This window comes from Bufo bufo, chromosome 4 (genome assembly GCF_905171765.1).
Source record: "Bufo bufo chromosome 4, aBufBuf1.1, whole genome shotgun sequence".
NCBI classification, from domain to species: Eukaryota; Metazoa; Chordata; class Amphibia; order Anura; family Bufonidae; genus Bufo; species Bufo bufo.
The window spans coordinates 109,687,803-109,706,929 of record NC_053392.1 but is presented as its reverse complement, the minus strand read 5'-3'; the positions used below and the strand labels follow the sequence as shown (position 1 = coordinate 109,706,929).

Sequence of the window (19,127 nt, the reverse complement as noted above, 5' to 3'; positions counted from 1 at the left end):
AGGACCCCAAATGGGAGAATGCCAGGGTGGTGATGGATATTGTTGACACAGCACAGTCACGAGGAATTATTGATTCAGACCTATGTCAGTTTCTTAAAGTACCGTTCCCCATCACCCCGCTGATTTATGTCCTCCCTAAGATACACAAGCGATTGGTTGACCCCCCGGGCAGACCCATTGTGTCTGGCAGGGGATCTATCTTTAGCAATATTGCTATATTCTTGGATAGACTGCTCCGTGTCCACGCAACCTCAGCTCCCTCCTATGTCAGAGATATGGGACATTTTCTAATTAAATTAAGTGAGATCACTTTACCTACCCACTTCTATCTGGTAAGTTTTGATGTGGTGTCTCTGTATACGTCCATTATGCATGATTATGGATTAAATGTTGTCGATGTGGCCCTGGCCAGCACGGGACTCACTCTTGATGCCATTTTGTCCTCGACCTCCTAGAGTTGGTCCTCAAGAGGAACTATTTTCTCTTTGGCAACACCTTTTACCAACAGACACGCGGTGTGGCCATGGGGTCCAACGTGGCACCAACTTATGCCAACATATTCATGGCGGAGGTCGAGGACAAACTGGTATACGCATCACAATTTCATCAGTGGGTCCTGTGCTGGTGGCGCTACATCGACGACATTTTCATGATTTGGAGTGGCTCGATGGACTCCTTGAATGAGTTCCACCAACATCTTAACAATGGAGTACCCGGACTTCAATTCACGGTGACGGCCTCTTCGGAGGAGTTGCAGTTTCTTGATGTCAGGGTATACCTGGAGGGAGGTGAGTTAAAAACGGATTTGTACAAGAAGCCTACAGATAGGAACAATCTTCTAAGACATGACGGTAGTCATCTACGCCGCATGCTTGACTCCTTGCCTTGGAGCCAGATGCTGCATGTGAGGCGAGTGGTATCTGATGATGATATGTTCATGAACCGCATTGATGAGATGTGTAACAAATTTTCCAACAGAAGATATCCAGGCAGGTTGCTACACAGGTCGAGGACCAGAATCTTCTTGGTTGACAGAGTGTCCACCTTTCAAGCTGCTCCTAGGAGAATGAATGCTGGACTCATCCCGTTTGTATCCACCTATGGCAATCACAGTGCTGATATAGCACAGATTTTGAGAAGGTAGTGGCATATTTTACATAGGGGCCTACCTACAGTAGGTGAATTTGACAACCCGCCATTGATGGTATATAAACGGGGCACTAATCTGCATGACAAACTTATTAAGACCGACATAGATGATGTTAGCAGAGGGGGTCAGACCTATCTGAAGCCCAGAAAGACAGGGAATTTCCCATGTTTGGGTTGTTGTAATTGTGGGAACATGCTAAAAGGGAACACTTTTGTTCACTCATACAGTGGTAAGAAATTTAACATTACAGAATATTACACGTGCCGGTCTAGGTTTGTCATTTACATGATTGTTTGCCCTTGCAGCTTGATCTATGTGGGAGAAACGACCATGGAAATTAGGGAACGCATCAACAAACACAAAATTACTATAAAGAAAAAAATGATAGACAAGCCGGTGGCAAAACATTTCATTGATTGTGGACACTCTGTCAGCCAGCTGAGATTTCGGGTCATCGACTCTGTTCAGGTTCCCAAGAGAGGTGGTGATAGGGAGCGTATGTTGAGAAAGAAAGAGTTAAAATGGATATTTACATTACAATCCTTACAACCCCAGGGACTCAGCATTGAATTTAATGTAAACAGTGTAGATAGGTAGAATAGCTTCATATATTGCTGTCCGATTCAGTATATTATGTTTTTATACGGTATTTTAAGGTATATATATATTTTTTTACACCTTTTCTGCACTCAAATCATCTGTCCCCTTTGGGGTACAACTTTTTATTATGGTCACTTGCTCCATATATATATATACTGATACTCATTGTTCCATCCATTGCCTTTTTCCTTTTTTCCTTTAAGCCAATGTCTATTGACAATTCGATCATAATTTATCCATCATAAGGTATGCATGGATATGTAAGTAACTTTTATCTGATGTTTATTAGATAATTCACCTAGCTTCCTATAATATGATTAGGTGTGTGAGAGACATATTTTTTGTCCCCATCTACATATTGGTGGTTGGAGATACTAGGTATATATAAGGTTTATATGCTTCCTTTATGTTATGGTGGATCTAGGACCTTTCGCCTGTCATGTGACGGTCACGTGGGCGTGTCTGCGAAGCTAGCTGGGGACATTAGTTCCACGGCACGCCGGCCCAGAGCGGCGGAGCAGAGAGGCCCTGCTGGTGATAAGGATACCAAGAAGATTGTTAAGAATGCTAAGACTGCTAAGAGTATTGCCAAAAATATTGCTAAGACTGCAATGATATACAAGGTTTTTAAGGCTGTTGATTCTGCTGCATCTCTTCTATCCTCCTCAGGAGAGGGGGGGTGGAGAAGATTGTGGCAGAGGTTCAAGTCCATCTGGCCCATCAGGACAAAGCCAATGAAGCCAATGAGACAGCTGCAAAAGCTGTGGAGGTGAAGGCTAAGGTCCCCACTGTCCCCACTGGCCCAGCTGTGTATTTGGGGGGGGGGGGGGATGGTGAAATGGAGGTGGCCACTGCAGAAGTAGTTGCCCAGAGTAACAGTGATGTTAATGATGTTAATGGTGTTTTTGATGCTAATGGTGTTTTAGGTGCTGCTCTGGATCCTGATGGGGGGTGAGAGCGGGGGGTCGGCCGGCCACTTTAAAAGTGGCGGGGGCCCCTTGCGTAGCCCCTTCAGGGGAGTCTGGGGCAACTCCTGCTGTAGGTAGAGTAGGGGGGGAGGGGTCTGGCTCGGCTGCCACTCCTGTGTCCGTAGTGCCTGGCAGAAGTTATGCCAGTGTGGCTGCGGCCATAGGGGGGGGAGAGGCTGTCTTCGGTGGCTTCCTCACTCTCTCAGTCCGGTGATGTTGACTTGCAGCGACGACTCCTGGAGGCCCTCAAAAAGGGGGAGAGCTCCATCACCGAAGAAGGTGGATCTGTCATTCTGGATAAACAGACATGGCATGATGGCTTTCCGAGAGCAAAGCGGGGGCGAGACTGCCTGGTCTTCACCCACAACCGGCCCTGGAGTCAGACGGAATGTGGTCTGTCTCACATGGTGTAGCGAGGAAGCGTGCCCTACAAGAAAGAGGGTAGCGGAGCTCCTGTTTGGGATGGGTTTCAAGGCAACGGACATTTTTGCCTTTATCCATCTGTATGGCTCCAAGTAGTTTGACCTCAGTTTTGTCCGGCCAGAGGGCCTAGTGCTCTTCTGGTCCGGATATGAGCTGGTGAAGAACAAGCTGGACTGGCGTGGTTTCCTTGCAAAAGCGATAACCCACCAGAGTGAGGTAAAGAGAGTGACCGTGCTGACCCGTAACGAGTAACTCTCTTATGTCGACATCATGACCTGGCTGGGCAGGTACGGAGAGGTCCAGGGAGTTCCATCCAAGAACCTGGATGAGTTTGGCATTTGGTTGGGTGCCTGGACGTATAGCATGAAACTCAAACATCTGGGGAGTACGGTTTTCCACATCCCATTATCTGCCTTTATCGGCTGTGACAGGATCTTGGTCTTTTACAGCGGGCATCCTAAGCTCTGTCACAAGTGCGGCAGCCCCACACACTTCAGCGCCAGCTGCCAAGTGCAGAAGTGCACGCTGTGTGGGGGGACAGGTCATCTAGCCGCATCTTGTGAGGAGATTAGATGCAACCCTTTCAGTCGCTGTCCTCTCTCTGAGGTCAATGCGGCCCGAGCTCATGCAGGAGCGGGCCAGGAGGTCCCTTTGGCTGAGGCGGGTGCTGGCAAAGACAGTAGAGTTGAGGGGTCGGTGAAGAACAGAAATGGTCCGTCCCGGCAGAGGCGGAGGGAGAGGCGCCAGGCGGAGAGGGGGCAGGAGGTGGTGGCGAATGAGATGGACACCACTGTCTCCCTCAAGAGAGGTCGTGCCGCTCTAGAAGACCGTCCCGGGAGGGGGAAGAGAGTTGAGAAGGGTGGGAAGAAGGCCGTCTAATTTAATCACTCTGTATGGCGGTACCCACTCTGCTGACACTGGCGGCCAACATTAAGTCAGATGCGGCTCGTTTCACAGCCGTTGATTTTCTCAGCCGAGTTGAAGCTGACATTTTGTTTTTGCAAGAGACCCTGCTGTCAGATTTGGCGGCAATCTATAAAGCCAAGAAGGAGTGGAGATCAGGGCCTTCCTATTGGTCTCTTGCGGCTGAGCCGTATAGCAGAGTAGCGGTCCTTCTTACCGCACCAGTAGAATGCTGACGAATGATTGAATTAGAAATGGGGAGGTGTTTGATCCTGGATGTCCTCATGAAGGGACAGGAACTGCACCTAATAAACATCTATGGCCCCCAGTCCAAATGGGACAAAAAAAAGTCTCTTTATGAGGATCAAGCCTTTTCTTTTTACGAGTCGGCAGGTGGTCTTTGGAGGGGACTTCAATACCATCACAAGGTAGGGGAGGTGCCAGAGACCGGCTGGCTTATGACAGCATTTTGTGTAGCTAGTGAGGCTCGTCTGGTAGATGTCCACACCAGGCATACCCCAGGCCATGGGGGATTCACTTACTATAGAGGTAGAAAGGTTTTTTTTTAAAGGAGGAGGCTACTTTCTCGCCTTTAAAGGTTGTGGAGGTAGAATTCTCCGACCACTGTCTGATTATGTTTTCTTTGAATATTTCATAGTCCCCCCAAATGGGAAGAGGTTACTGGAAACTAAATTCAGGCGTCCTGGAGGAAGCAGAGGTGAGACAATCCTTTGAGGACTTCCTTCAGTCAGGTAGCTTTACTGGATCTCTGTGATACTAAGTCTGAGTGGTGGGAGATATTCAAAGATCGGGCGGCAAAGTTATTCCGCCACCTTTTGAGCCTCAGGTCCCTGGACAGGTACCGCCTGTATCAGGGTCTGAGGAGGAAACTCGAGCATCTGGTCTCGACTGGTGGTAGCCATGAGAATATCTCAAGGGTGAAATGTTTGCTCAAGAGGTAACAGTATGATAGGCACACATCTTTGGTTTTTGAGAGGGATTTTGGGAAGTACCGCTCGCCCGACCCCTACAGAAACTGCAAGATGTCAGTGAGTAGTAAGTTGGTGACAGGACTGGTCAATAGTACAGGATCTCTGAACAGGTCCAGATCAGGGATCCTGGAAATCGTCAGATCCTTCTACTCGTGCCTCTTGGTAAAGAGGGATCTGGATCGGGACAAGATGTTGGCTTTCCTGGCTGAAATCACCCCTGAGTCAGGAGCTCACCTCTCTTTTGACGTTGTGGTGCAGGAGATCAGGAAGGATGAAGTAATCCTGGTGATCGAAGGGTTAGCTCTGAAGAAGTCGCCAGGTCCAGATGGCTTAACATCTGAGTTTTATAAGACCTTTAAGGACTCTTTAAGTCCCGTCTTGACTGAGGTTTTTAATGAGTGTCTATCCTCGGGCAATCTGCCGAAGTCAATGAGGAGGTCAACTCTGATCCTTCTGTGAAAGGGTAAAGATCCAAGCCGTATTGAGAACTGGCGTCCCATAGCACTTCTCAATACGGACAGAAAGATTCTGGCCAAGATACTGTTCAACAGGTTGGTGAAGTTTGCACCCCAACTCCTTTTGGTGGCCCAGCATTGCTCGGTTCCAGGCTGCAGCACTTTTAGTGCTGTGCTCGGTGTCCGAGAGGCAGTGGAGCAGAGTAGGGCGGGTCACTGGAAGGGGTACATGCTGTCCTTAGATCAGGCAAAGGCATTTGATCGGGTGAACCATGAGGACCTCTGGTCGGTCCTCCTGAAATATGGCCTGCCGGGAGGGTTTGTCGATTGGTTAAAGATCTTGTATGCAGGGGCGGAGAGTTTCTCGCTTGTGAACATTTGGTCTGGCTGCTCTTTTGAGGTTGTGTCTGGCGTTTGCCAGGGTTGTCCTTTGAGCCCTCTTTTATACGTGTTCGCGATTGATCCCTTTCTTAAGAGGATTAATCGTGGGCTGTTGGCGGGAGTCGGGATGGATCTGGCAGCACTGGAAGCCACTCTAAGGCCAGTAGCGTACGCTGATGATGTCACCATTTTCGTGTCCTCGAGAGGGGAGGTGGAATACGTGATGTCTGAGGTGGAACGCTACTCGGAGGCATCCGCGTCCATGATCAATCGTGATAAGTGTGAGAGTCTCTGGCTGGGAGGGGGTGATCCAGTTTTCAATCTCCCGGACACCCTTCCAGGGCCCCAGTCGTAAGCCAAAGTCCTAGGGATCCATTTCGGCTATGGGGATTATCCCACCCCAAATTGAGACAGCAGGCTTAAGATCGCCACTCAGAAGGTTGACCAGTGGAAGTGGTGGGAGTTGGTCTTTGACTCTCAGAGAAAGGGTGAATCTAATCAAGACTTACCTTCTCCCTTTGCTGATCTATTTGTGCAGTGTGTGTATCTTGCCAGAGCCTCTCTGGACTCGGGTTTATAGCCTGTTCTTCCAGCTCTTATGGAGGAATAGGCTGAACCTGATCAAGAGAGAGGTGACCTACCGTACGAGGAGACTAGGGGGGTTATCTATGGTCAACCCCGTGGTGTTTCTTGTGAACACCTTTGTTAAGGTGAATTTGGCAAACCTCTGGTTGGATAGGGCTCCTCTGTGGATAGTCTCCTGCAAGGGGTGGTTTCGGCCTTTCTTCCAGGAATGGGAGACAGGAGGGCAAGTGAAGGACTTGCGTATGCCTCACAGATATATTCCGGCTTATGTCACCCCGATTCTGAAGGTGATCCGCCGGTGGGGTTTGGAAGTAAGGGAAATCAGGACTCTGTTAAGGAAATCCCTTGACGAGAGGGTCTTGTGGTCCCACTTTCAAACTCCCCTGGCCCTCAAAGATTGCCCAAGCCGGGATCTAGACAAGGGGTTACAGTTGCTAAATTCTGCAAGGATCCCCTTGAAGTTTTGGGACTTGGCTTGGCGCTGCTTTCATGGGAGGCTGTATGTAAGGGACAATTTGAAGTACAGGAACTCCGGGGAAAGGGGTTGTCCCCGGGAGGAGTGTGGCTCCATACTGGAAAGTATGGAGCACTTCCTGCTTCATTGTCCCTTTACTACGAAGGTTTACAAACGGGTGGGAGCTTCCATTGGCTGGTCTAGGTTAGCCAGCCTCTCCTATGCGGAGTGGGCCTATGGAGTGCACAGACACCTGGGAAGGAGGGACCCGTGCACAGTTTTTCTAGTCAGCATAGTGGTTAGGTTCTACACGTGGAATGCACGGTGTTTAGTCTCTATGCAGCAGAACGAGGTTTATAGGAACATCCTGGGTGACTTGGTGAAGGTGCGTTCTCTTGAGTATGAGAGACTGAGTACCAGTAGGGCCTCTCTCCTCTGGAGAGGCTTTTCTTTTAGCATACCGTAAGTCTAGTCACACTGTTCCTGGTGGTGGGCTGATGCTTTCACCTTAGATTTTTGTTTTGTAACATGATGGAGCTTTGAAAAAAGGCTTACAAAGACCGAACTTGGGCCTTCGGGAAGATTGTACAGTTATGTAGTTATGTAGTCATGTAGTCATGTTGGTTGTTATGTTTATGTGTAATATTAGAGATAGGGAGAGCTGGGGTTGGTTAGGTTGGGTGGGTGAGGGAGGCGGGGGTGTTTTTACGTGTGTTTATGAGTCGGGAGGCCTGCATCTATGCGGACATGGGAGGACATGTGGCGAGGGGCTAGATGAGGGTGGTGGAGGAAGGGCGGGCCTCGAACTATGAGGACATCATAGAGACATGAGGCGGAGGTCAGCCCTGGGTGAAGGGTGATGGATTAGGTAGTTTGGGGCTAGGGTTAGGTTAGGTAAAGCGAGTAGTTTTGTTTTGACTTGGTATTTAAAAAAAAGTGGTGGTATTTAAAAAAAAATATTTAAAAAAATAATAATAAAAAAAAATATATATATATATATATATATATATATATTATTATGGAAAAGTTGCCTTGTTTTTGATTCATAAGACAAGGTTGTATAGTTGTATAATCTTTTTTTTTTCTTTTCAAGTATATTTTTATAAATTTTTCACAGTGTTATTAAACAGAGATTGTTACAAAGATAGGTATGCATAACAGTCATCAGCGTATACATATAACAGGAATAGGACGTTCTGTCAGGTTGCCTCTGTTATGGTCAGTATTTAAGAAGTAATGAGGCGCAATCCGACAGAGAAAGTTAAGTTGGCTCATTTTGTAGATAAGCGATAATCAGGGGCGTAGCTAAAGGCTCATGGGCTCTGGTGCAAGAGTTCAGCTTGGGCCCCCCTCCCCCCCACCTTCCTTCAGTGCTTTATGGCAAGGGTCAGGGGTGCACCTAGCCTTTCTGCTGCCTGAGGCAAAAATTTAAATGTTTCCCCCCCATGCCAAATTCTCAACCTAACCCATTTCCTCCAGTCCTGCTGTTAAAGGGGTTGTCCTGTTTTTACTACTGATGACCTATCCTCAAGATAGGTCATCAATATCAGACCGGCGGGCGTCTCCCGGAACCCCCACCGATCAGCTGTTTTAAGAGAGGGCAGCGCTCATATGAGAGCTGCTTTCTCTGCTCTGTTAACCTGCTCGCCGCTACAATTGCAGTGGTGAGCAGCTAAACAGAGCAGAAAAGGCAGCGCTCATACAAAAAAAAAGCGGACAACCCCTTTAAAGACATACTTGGAGAACATTACATACAGCGCTACAGAATATACAGGGTAATACAGCCCCACATATGTAACTCTTACATCCAGTGATGTCTCCTCTGATGTAGATATTATCTTTTCTCATCTTCTCCTTTCAGACTAGACCTGGATGATGATTTATTTTAGCCGTGTCTTGTCTTTGCAGAGTTTAACAAACAGACATCTTACTTTCCTACTTTTCCATCTTCCTCATCTTCTCAACACCCTATCCTGACCCCCCCCCCACACACACAATATTATACTGCAGAAACAGTCCCCCTGAACATACTGTTACCACACAGATAGTGTGCCAGTACAAAAAATACCCCCTTACCTTTCAGATCAGACCCCCCCCCACACATCTCAGACCAGACCCCCTTTAGACCTCTGTCAGACCCCATATCAGACCTCCAGGTCAGACCCTGCTCCAATATAAGACCTCAGATAAGACTCCCATTAAACCTCCAGACCTCCATATAAGACCCCCATTAAACCTCCATATAAGACCCCTATTAGACCTCCAGACACCCAATCAGACCCCTATTAGACCTCTAGAACCCCAATCAGACCCCCATTAGACCTCTAGACCCCCCTTAGACCTCTCTAGGACCCCAGTCAGACCCTTTAGGCCCTCAATCAGACCTCCAATCAGACCCTCCAAACCCCATTAGACCTCAGACCAGACCTCCAGACCCCCATTAGACCTCCAAACCCCCATATCTGACCCCAATTAGACCTCCAGATCCCCATTAGACATCCAGACCCCATTAGACCTCTCTAGACCCCCAGTCAGACCCTTTAGACCCTCAATCAGACCCCCAATCAGACCCTTCAGACCCCCAATCAGACCCTTCAGGCCCCTAATCAGACCCTTCAGGCCCCCAATCAGACCCTTCAGGCCCCAAATCAGACCATTCAGACCCCCAATCAGACCCTCAATCAGACCCTTCAGATTCCTAATCAAACCCCCAATCAGGCCCCTAATCAGACCTCAGATCAGACTATAAAATAAATAAACAAACTTACCTCTTCTGCTCTGCCGCTCCTCTCCCGGTCAGGCTGTCTTCTCAGCTCTCATCTCTTCCTATGGCCCGCGCTGCTGTCACCTGACCTCCTGCAGCGTCAGTTCAGAGTACGTCCTGACGCTGCAGGTGGCAAGGGCACAGCATTGCGGGCCCCGGGAAGAGCGAGCAGGAGGAGGGGTAAGTACTGTTCAGCGCTCACATCGCTTTTCTCCCCCTCCCCCTGCAGACTAGTGAGAGATTCCATAATGGAAGCGCCCACTAGTATTCCCTTTATAAGATGCACTGCATCTTATTAAGGGAAATATACAGCACCACTGGCAACCGCTGCAACCCCTATAGTTACGCCAGTGGCGATAATGATGTGTACTAAATAGACCTATCAAATTAAGCAAAAAGCAAGAACAAGGCGGGGGGTTGACAGGGGGTAGACAGGTATGGCAAATGTTGGGGTCTATGTCAGAGTAATTGTAGGCATCACGAACTTAGATTAGTTTCAGAGATTGTTTTAAGACAGGGAGTGTTTTTTTGGTAAAATATCCAGTTGACCCAGATTTGTAAGAAGTTAGCGTGTGACCTGGTGTCACGGTCGTATGGTTTGACCATGACGCGGTTGCCGTGCAGACTCGTTGCCGGGGGCAGCGAGTAGTTTTCGGTTTGCACGTGCACATCCCCTTGACGTTGTGTCTCCCTGCTGTGTGGTGTGCGTGGGGTTAATATCCTGACTTGGTTAGATCAGGGTGTGGTCTCTTCTAGCTATTTAGCCTTTGCTTGAAGCTTGGAGGTTTGTTGTGCTCTAGCCTTGCTTTGGGCTGGAAGCTATGCTCTATTCTGTGGCTATTCCATCTGCCCAGTCATTAAGGGACACCTTGTTGGACATCAAGGATTTTTAGCAATGTCATCCCTATGTCTTCTCCATGTCTCCACCCATCCTTATGTGTCTATGTTTGGTGTGGGTTTGATTTGGGATTTGGTTGTTATGTCTTGTGCGTTGTTACATACTATACACAAAAAAAGAGCAAGGATATATCACGATAAAAAATCTCATTTTATTCAATTCAAATGACCTCCTGACGAAGCCTACGTGGCGAAACACGTGTTGAGGTAGAGGCGTTTGGGGATTCGTGTCACCAGTTTACAGCAGCAATATGGGTAGGTAACATGGTACCCTGTGCAGGGTTGGACGGGTGGCTTTAGTTACTTTGTATATTGTCACCTTCATGTTATTATTCCACCGTCCTTTCAATACCCCACAGTATCCATTTGTGAGACATTTAGACTGAGAGGATGTTAGTTGTTATTAATTAGGGAATAGCACATTGCATCCACAACTACTCCTGTGTCTATAGTTCCTGCATAATTTTGTGTGATCTGCTGTTCATGGTTACCCTCACCCCCAAATGTGATTCTCCACATTGTAGAGCCCTCCAGGCTCAGTCTTCATGTCCTGTCCCTTTTTCGCTCTTACCTGTAATGATGATGTCATTTGAATTGAATAAAATAAGATTTTTTATCGTGATATATCCTTGCTCTTTTTTTGTATAGTTTGTAGTAGGCTGAGGAGTTGGGTATTGCATTTGGGTTGTTGTAGGTTATAATTGTGCGTTGTTACATGTCTGGTCTGTTGATGTTGTGTCCAGCATGTCTGCTAGACATTTCCCCTGTTCGTCTTCTCCTCCGAAAGGGGGTCCCATTGGTTTCCCGGAGGGGTGAACCTAAAGACATTAGCAGCCTTGCCTAGAGCCACCTTGCTTCGGTGTCCACATGGGGGTGCAGGTTGTTTTGGTGTGGTTTTTCCATATTTGCTGTGGCAGGTAAGTGTTTGATGTTCTGTTCTTACCTGCCGTGCAGTTGCTGCATTGTATTTCTCCCTACCAGCTACTGGGCCGCTGGAGAAGCCTTTCATCCGTGGTGATGCATGAACAGGAGGTCTCTGCCCTGTCACGATGTTGAGGGCGATGCAGGGATTCCTAGACCTCTAGGTTCGTGGGTATGAGCCCCCTTACTATTGAAGGCGGTTCATACAGCCAGGAGACTAGGGCTATTTTAGGGAAGCTTTAGGAGGTGACTATCTCCCTTTTCCCTGCCTACGGCCTAGTACCTGGTGACATTGTACGGTGGGGAGTTTCCCCCACTCCCCACCATGACACCTGGAGAGCTCCTCCATGTGGAAGATATGGTCCTTGTTATGTAGCCATTGTGATAGTGTAGGTGAGGTCACTTGATTCAAATGTTGTGGTATCAGTGATTTTGCAGCGGAGGTCAGGTCTTGAAAAAGTCTCTGTTTCGTATGTGGGATATCTTGTAATCTAATGTTTAATAAAACAGAGGTGGGAGATGGGAGCTCAGTTAGGGAGTATATTTGCCTGATTGACTCAATGAGGGTCTCAGTCCAGAAGGTCTGCAGTACAGGGCAGGACCACCATATATGAAGGTATGTGCCTTCCAGCATGAATCCAGACTAAGACAGTTCATTTGTTTGAGAAGGACCGGAGTGAGATACCACCTGGTAATCAGTTTAAATTAGTTCTCCTGAAGATGTGTGCAGCGGGACATATCGTGGGATAGGCGATACAATTGTTTTATTTCTGACTTTGTCCAGGTTGTGTCTAGGTCTTTATTAGTGTTGATCGAAAATGCTCGGCTGAACACCAGTTTGGCTCAAGCATCTCGATGCTCGGCACATAACGGTATTCGGCCGAGTCTCTTATGCAGCCAATAAATGTGCAGGTAAGTACTGCTCTTCACTGTAATGCCATAGCCATCTTGGTTACTGGCATTACAGTGATTGGCTGGCCGGAACGCGTCATCGGTAGTGTTGAGCGCGAATATTAGAATTATGAATATTTATTGCGAATATCGCAACTTTGAGAATTTGCAAATATTTTGAATATAGTACTATATATTCGTTTTTCGAATATTCGCCTTTTTTGTTTTACTTGAAAAATCGGCAATGTAATGATTGCGTAATATGCAAATATTACGCGATCAATACAGGCGTGGGTCAGAAAGGAATATATAGCACTATAGAATATAGTGCTATATATTCATTTTTTAGAATATTTGTCATTTTTTTCCATCTGAAGTCATGATTCCTCTCTGCTTAAATTGCTTGACAAGCAAATTAAGCAGGGAAGGAAATATAATTTCAGATGGATAAAAATGACGACTATTCTAAAAAACAAATATATAGCACTATATTCTATAGTGCTATGTATTCCTTTTTGACCCACGCTTGTATTGATCGTGTAATATTTGCATATTACACAATCATTACATTGATGATTTTTCGAGTAAAAAAAGTAGAATATAACGAATATTTGAATTTGCGAATATTCGCCGAATATTCTACTGAATATTCGTGAAATATTGCGAATTTGAATATGACCCCTGCTGCTCATCACTAGTCATCGAGTGCTATATAACACCCAATGACATGTGTTTAGCTCAGATTTAGTCAGGGAGAGCTGTGCTGAAAAAGGGAAATAGTGTAGGGAGTGAATTTTTTTTTTTTTGTAAGTTGAAAAACTTGTCAGAGACACAAAAGCCCTTTTAAGGACTATTGTTGTGTGTGCCAGCAGCAACATATATTTTTAGCGCATCCTGCGCTAAATAGCATGCAATAGTTAGGACGCTGCAGACAGCGACATTATCTGCGTTACATCTCCTGTGCAACGTGTGCGCATCCCAAAATTATCTGACATCCAGTGCACTTTTTCTGTAGCTGGTGACCGCTGCGGACAGTGACATTAGCTGTGCTACATTTCCTGTGTAACGTGTGCATATCCGAAAAATATCAGTGATATCCAGTGTACTTTTTCTGTAGACGGTGTCCACTGCGGACAGTGACATTACATGGGGTACATCTTCTGTGTAATGTTTCCACATCCCAAATACTTGTGACATTCCCTGTAATTTTTTTAGACGCTGGTGACATCAGCGACATTATATGCGGTATTTCTCCTGTGTAACATGTGCATATCCCAAATACGTGTGGCATTCCCTGTAATTTTATATTTGCCGCTGTTGATATCAGTGACATTATCTGTGGTATTTCTCTTTTGTAACGTGTGCACATCCTAAAAATATGTGACATCCAGTGTACTTTTTCCATAGACGGTGTCTGCTGTGGACAGTGACATTATCTGGGGTACATCTCCTGTGTAACGTTTCTACATCCCAAATACCTGTGACATTCCCTGTAATTTTATATTAGCCGCTGCCGACATCAGCGACATTATCTGCAGTATTTCTCCTGTGTACTTTTTCCGTAGACTGTGTCAGCTGAGGACAAGCACATTAGCTGCGCTTAGGGTTGAGTGACCCCAAACTGTAAAGTTCGGGTTCGTTCCGAACTTTAGGATTTTTGGGACCCGAACCCGAACTTTTCAGTAAAAGTTCGGGTTCGGTGTTCAGCGAGTTAATGGCGCTAATGCAGCATGTGACCCAGCCTCTATATAAGCTGGTGTCACGTAGCGCTGCACGTCACTCTGCTCCGATTAGTGTAGGGATAGGATGCTGCTGCTGTGAGATAGAGAATAGGACAGAATATTTAATCAGAAGTGCTTGTTAACTCAGCGATCTACCTAGATTTTGTTTTGTGGGTGTGCAGTGCACAATCTTTTTACCCTGCCCTGAGCCCAGTGACCCAGAAAACTAACTTTTATCCGTCTGTTAGTTAGGTGGGCGGCAGCGGCCATTTTATGCAAGTTCTGTGCACCAGCACAGCATACCGCATGTGCATTTGTGACAGTCAAATAAAAGCTTGAAATACTGCAAAATATACATTTTAGGCAATACCATGCATCTGGGGCCTATGCCGCATTAGTCAGTGTGAAATTTAAGCTTGAAATACAGCAATAATTTTCTGGGATTTAAAAAACACCCTTTTTGGGAAAAATACTACATTTTACAGCCCTTGTTGCATCTTTCAGTGTGAAATATAAGCGTTAGATACTGCTGTCATATTCTGTTATAAAAAAAAACACCAATTTAGGGCAAAATCCTAATTTTGTGGCATTTGCTGCATCTGTCATTGTTAAATACAAGCTTGTAATACAGCAATAATTTTCTGGTTTTAAAAAACACCCATTTTTGGCAATACCCTCCACCTGGGGCCTATGCCGCATTAGTCAGTGTGCAATTTAAGCTAGAAATACAGCAATAATTTTCTGGGTTTTAAAAAACACCCATTTAGGGCAAAATACTAAATTTTACAGCCCTTGCTGCATCTGTTAGTGTAAAATTCAAGTGTTATATACTGCTGTCATATTCTGTTATTAAAAAAAACACTAATTTTGGGCAAAGTACTTAATATTGCAGCCTTTGCTGCATCTGTCATTGTGAGATACATGCGTTGGATACTGGTGTTCTATTCTGTTATTAATGTTTATTCAAAGTCCCTTTTAGAGACCCTCGGAATGCAAAAAAGGTCTATCAAGGCCTTAAATCCCTGTAGGGGTCCCTAACCAATGTTAAAATTTTTTTACTTTATTGTTTAATTCAGAACACACACAACAAAAAGAAAAACACTATTAAAATTATCAGTGTCACAATATAAATATGGGATATGATCGGAGTGATGTGATGGCATTCACGGGGTGTGATTGTATGCGCAGTATTGTTGGTCAGATCCCTTTATAGGGTGTATCTCATCCCACTACTTGATGTGGGATGGTGTACACACTAGCAATTGTTGGACAGAATAATAACAGAGGATCACAAGGATACACTGGTGAATATATCTCTGCTGCCAAAATCCTCTATAACTGGTCCCTGAGTGCAGGGTTTCCAGCAGCTAACATTGTAGCTGTTTTCTTGATGTAGCTGTTTGAATGACCAGGGGGCTGTCAGTAATTCACCGGTCTCCTTTTCCACTGTCTGCCCTCCTCTCTGGGCTCTGCCAACACTGTCCTCTGTAAACTTTCTAATATGAGGTATTGGTAACCGCTACAGTCTACACTCCTATCGCCTCACAATCACTCCTTATAGTCTCAGCTGCTCATCCGCAGCGTATTCACAGTGATCACCCTTTGACTGCCCACTGTTTAAAAGACGCTCTATACCACCCCTCCCGACATGTTTCGCCACACACTGTGGCTTCGTCAGGGGATGCGGGGTATATGAGCGCGCGCGCTTCATAGGACCTTCTTTAGTACTTTTTCAGATCCCGCCCAGATGTCTGATCCATCCCCCGGCGACCAATCACAGTCGCTTCTATTAGCCCGGCCATCCGCTTTCCGGTTCGGTCGATTCGCTGACGTCATATCCTGCGCGTCTCCTTATCCCTGTTCGTCATCTCCACCGGCAGGTAAACATAACGTGACGCATACATGGAGAGCCGCCTGCGAACAATCTCAGATGGCCTGGTCGTCACTAGACTCCTCCCTCACCTTCCCCAGGCACTCCCCTCCTCCTCCCAGCTCATCTTTAACCCATTCATAGCCTCCCAACCGTATGGTCCCTATGACTGTGGCAACCAATGTGATAGGTCAATCCACATTGTGTATAAATTATATATTGTCTGTAGCACATCAAATGGCAATTATGATGTTATTTGTCTACACATCACGTGACAATTACAGCCATCAATAAATAGCATGGGACTATGCAATTGATTGTGATAGTCTATAAAGCGTCCACCATGCTTTACACCATCGGTTGCAAGATTTATTCAGATGTCAAATTGTGATAAAACCCCCATACTTTATACTGTACTATGAAGTGGCATTTATCACAGGGGAATTGTAAATCAATCAGGCAACTTTTTTTAGTGTCACTGTTAATTGATTATTACTTAACAGAGATGTCCTGATATGTACAATCCGTTATACTTCATGTTCTTCACTAGTAATGGAGCCTGCAGGGGTTTTACTTCTCCATAATATTGAACATATATGGAGGAGAAACGAAGCAATGGAGAGTAGGGGCAGGAGGGGAGGCTGAATAAATGTAAAAGTTCTATAATAAAATGACTTCGGGGGGGGGGGGGGGGGGATAATTCTTGTGGCTATCCTGTAATTGTACGGCGGTAATCTCTGTAGTCAAACTGAGGTCTGTATTGACATTTCTTCTGGTTTAGTGTTCTTAGTATAAAATTTCTTTTACTTTTTTATTTTTTCTCTTTTACTTGTCACTATTATGTTATGTAAGGTTTTAGATGAAGGCCGTATATGAAAAGCCCTCATTTAGGCCACCTGGACTTAAAGTCTGTAATCTGTGTATCCATCTGGCCTCTTCCTGTAGGAGTTTTGTGTCTAAATTGCCTTTTCTCGGTCCCAAAGTTTTCTTCACAAGGCCCCAAAATTTGAGGACCTCTAGATTTCCGCCATGGGCATACGTTATATGTCTGTATAATGACGTATCTTTACCCGTATTTATGGCACTGATGTGGCCAGATATTCTTCGCCTCAATTCCTGTGTGGTCTTACCCACGTATAATTTGGGACAATTGCATGAGGCAATGTAGATAATACCACTGCTCCGGCAGTTGAAGAATTCTCTGATCACATAGTCACGTCCATCTGTAGGGTTTTTGAATTTTTTTACTTTGGGTAGGTATTTGCAAAAGGTACAGCCACCACAGGGGAATGAACCGGTAATGCTGGATTTTAACCAATTCGTGTCTGTCATTTGTCTTTCAGGAAGGAAACTATGGACAAGCTTGTCCCTGATGTTTGGTCCTCTCCTATAAGTAACACTGGGATAAGATTTGATGTGCTACAGACAATATATAATTTATACACAATGTGGATTGACCTATCACATTGGTTGCCACAGTCATAGGGACCATACGGTTGGGAGGCTATGAATGGGTTAAAGATGAGCTGGGAGGAGGAGGGGAGTGCCTGGGGAAGGTGAGGGAGGAGTCTAGTGACGACCAGGCCATCTGAGATTGTTCGCAGGCGGCTCTCCATGTATGCGTCACGTTATGTTTACCTGCCGGTGGAGATGACGAACAGGGATAAGGAGACGCGCAGGATATGACGTCAGCGAATCGACCGAACCGGAAAGCGGATGGCCGGGGTAATAGAAGCGACTGTGATTGGTCGCCGGGGGATGGATCAGACATCTGGGCGGGATCTGAAAAAGTACTAAAGAAGGTCCTATGAAGCGCGCGCGCTCATATACCCCGCATCCCCTGACGAAGCCACAGTGTGTGGCGAAACATGTCGGGAGGGGTGGTATAGAGCGTCTTTTAAACAGTGGGCAGTCAAAGGGTGATCACTGTGAATACGCTGCGGATGAGCAGCTGAGACTATAAGGAGTGATTGTGAGGCGATAGGAGTGTAGACTGTAGCGGTTACCAATACCTCATATTAGAAAGTTTACAGAGGACACGGTGCAGTGTTGGCAGAGCCCAGAGAGGAGGGCAGACAGTGGAAAAGGAGACCGGTGAATTACTGACAGCCCCCTGGTCATTCAAACAGCTACATCAAGAAAACAGCTACAATGTTAGCTGCTGGAAACCCTGCACTCAGGGACCAGTTATAGAGGATTTTGGCAGCAGAGATATATTCACCAGTGTATCCTTGTGATCCTCTGTTATTATTCTGTCCAACAATTGCTAGTGTGTACACCATCCCACATCAAGTAGTGGGATGAGATACACCCTATAAAGGGATCTGACCAACAATACTGCGCATACAATCACACCCCGTGAATGCCATCACATCACTCCGATCATATCCCATATTTATATTGTGACACTGATAATTTTAATAGTGTTTTTCTTTTTGTTGTGTGTGTTCTGAATTAAACAATAAAGTAAAAAATTTGTAACATTGGTTAGGGACCCCTACAGGGATTTAAGGCCTTGATAGACCTTTTTTGCATTCATTCTGTTATTAAAAAACAACACCCATTTTGGGCAAAAAACTAAATTTGCAGCCTTTGCTGCATCTGTCAGTGTGAGATACAAGCTTGAAATACAGCAATACTATTCTGGGTTTAAAAAAACACCCAATTTGGGCAAAGTACTTAATATTGCAGCCTTTGCTGCATCTGTCAGTGTGAGATACACGCGTTAGATAATGTTATTCAGCGGTATTTGGTAGGGCCTAATGCGGCTTTACGAATGGTGAGGCCAGAACAAGTACAGGCGATAGTAGATTGGGTTGCTGATGGTGGCTCCAGTTCCTTTACATTGTCTTCCACCCAGTCTCCTGCTGAAAGATCACAGTTGGCACCTGCAGCCGATGTCCATCAGTCTTTCACCTCACCCCCTTGCAAATCAGCCAAGTAGTCTGAGCCCCAAGTCATGCAGCAGTCTCTTCTGCTTTTTGATGACTCTGCTAGCAGGCTTTCCCAGGGCCATCCACCTAGCCCTGCCCCAGAAGTGGAAGAGATTGAGTGCACTGATGCCCAACCACTTATGTTTCAAGATGAGTACATGGGAAAACCACCACAGCACGTCTCGGATGATGACGAAACACAGGTGCCAACTGCTGTGG

The 19,127-nt window shown here is 45.9% G+C and overlaps 1 protein-coding gene across 1 annotated transcript in view; it reads right to left on the bottom strand.

Moving 5' to 3' along the window:
* Positions 1 to 19,127, bottom strand: part of LOC120999032 (alpha-1,4-N-acetylglucosaminyltransferase-like) — a 122,081-nt gene that overhangs the window by 64,120 nt on the left and 38,834 nt on the right. The window lies entirely within an intron of this gene.